General features: G+C 37.4%; 1 protein-coding gene and 1 long non-coding RNA gene across 5 annotated transcripts in view; one reads left to right on the forward strand and one right to left on the reverse strand.

Moving 5' to 3' along the window:
• The window catches only part of LOC106462903, a 67,059-nt gene that overhangs the window by 52,144 nt on the left and 12,936 nt on the right, over nucleotides 1-1,979 (reverse strand). The window contains exon 1 of one of the 4 annotated variants that reach the window (XM_022390309.1): nucleotides 805-823. The exons of the other annotated variants lie outside the window; for them this stretch is intronic. The gene's annotated coding sequence lies outside the window, so the exon portion shown is untranslated. Of the gene's footprint in view, nucleotides 1-804; nucleotides 824-1,979 lie in introns of those variants that run through there. 4 annotated transcript variants of the gene reach the window in all.
• The window catches only part of LOC111086634, a 14,535-nt gene that overhangs the window by 9,047 nt on the left and 3,509 nt on the right, over nucleotides 1-1,979 (forward strand). The window lies entirely within an intron of this gene.

Genomic DNA, 1,979 nt, shown 5'->3' on the forward strand with positions numbered 1-1,979 from the left:
GTTTTTTTAGGGTAAACATTCCAATAGTCACACTGCGTTTTAAACAACGCTCATGAAAGATTCGCTGTCATGAAACATTCAAACACAGGGTCCAAAGAAGAAGGCATTTACACCAAAGGAAAGCAGTACTAAACGGATAACAGAATCCATAACTACGATGCTGCACGTAATTAGTTTATACCACGGTCTTCACAGCGTTTTTGTTTTCTGTGAAACACAATCCTCATAATAACCACGGTTACATGATAATCCATAAATTCTAGTAAATTAATATAAAATAGTTCAACTACCTCAACTTGTAATCTGCTGTCTTAAAAAAACCATCCTTCATTGCCACTAAGTAGCTGGATTAAGTTACATATGTTAATCCCTGTCTACGGTACAATTTCCAGTGCATCATATCCCTAGGTGTAAGTTATGTATGTTAATTTCCAATTAATCTCTATGTGCAAAATTACACGTGTTTATTCCTGTCTACAGAGTGTGAACTACAAACCATCGGATTCACAGTCGGGTCAAGCCATCATTAAGACCACGGCCGACCTTTTCAGAAAAGAACCAGACAACTCACGAGATCGAAGTCATAAATATGATCATACTCAAAATGCGAACATATATTTATAAGTAAATAAACATTGCACCTTTGAAACCTTTGCCACATACAGTTTGTGCAAAAGAAAAAACAACAACATTAGTATAGAATATTACTGTACAAGAAAAACTTTCACAAGTTTCAACTACAATTCCCATGTCAAATGCACCCAAGTGTGTCAAATTTCGTCATCTTTACCAATTATTATTTACCTTTCCAATGCTTCTAGATGATGTCGACTAATTGGCATCTTCAGTGTCAACAAAAGCTGTTGTTTTTCAAACCTTACCCCGTGCTTTGATTATTGTTAATATTTATAGACTACACATTCTTAATGGGAATGCCCCCTCCCCATTGGATCAGCGGTAAATTTATGGACTTACAACTCCAAAATCCGGCATTCGATTCCTCGCAGCGGACACAGCAGATAGCCCAATGTGGATTTGTGTCAAGGCAAACAAACTATACGAGAATTTTGGATAATCTGGACTAAATTGGGATGTATGGTGGCCAGTTCGCGAACTAAATCCGGAGGTTCGCGAATTGTTATCCCTATCTTAGAACTGTTGACCAGAAGAAAGGCTTCCAATTAGAACTACCCACAGCTTATACTATTATTCCTAACCGAATACTAAGATTGACTGCCACGATTATAACGTCCCCACAGCAATAAGTGCGGAGCATACTTAGCAATATATCACAGTCCGAACCTCGAACTATCAATACGCAGTCCGGACACTAACCACTATAGTACATCCGGACCGGAATATGACCACCTAAACCGTTATGATCGCAACAGACATTCTACTTGTCAATATGTTCCCCCGGTGGAAGAGTCTGTGGACTTTCAACGCTAAAATACGGGGTTCGATTCCCCGTAGTGAAGACAGCAGATAGTACAATGTGGATTTACTCTAAAACAAACAAAACTGCCGATGTATTTATTTCCCATTCTTTTTAAAGCAATAAATCTTCTATTCAGAGCAAGGGCGCTCATAGAAAAAAAAACAAATAGGGGAGTCAAGTAACTCAAGTTTAAAAAAAATTATGAAATCGAAATACAAATACCTTATGATTTTCCAATAACATAGAAGAATAATTTTACATATCTAGTAATTTTTTCTTTTTGAAAATCCAGGGAGGGTCAAGTAACCCCCTTGCCCCTTCCTGCGGGCGCCCATGATTCAGAAAGAATCTAAGGGTCATCTTAAACGCTGATAATAAGGTTTCTTAAATTTAGTCCTAACATTTTCATTCCAGTTTCAAAGTTACGGTACAACTCAGAACAAGAGTGAAAGTTAAACCCCCTTTTAGTTAACAACGCCATAACTATCCCCGATTTTCAAACTGATGAAACTTTAGTACTGTTTGTTTGTTTTGGAATTTC

This window comes from Limulus polyphemus, unplaced genomic scaffold (genome assembly GCF_000517525.1).
Source record: "Limulus polyphemus unplaced genomic scaffold, Limulus_polyphemus-2.1.2 Scaffold1278, whole genome shotgun sequence".
Lineage (NCBI taxonomy): Eukaryota > Metazoa > Arthropoda > Merostomata > Xiphosura > Limulidae > Limulus > Limulus polyphemus.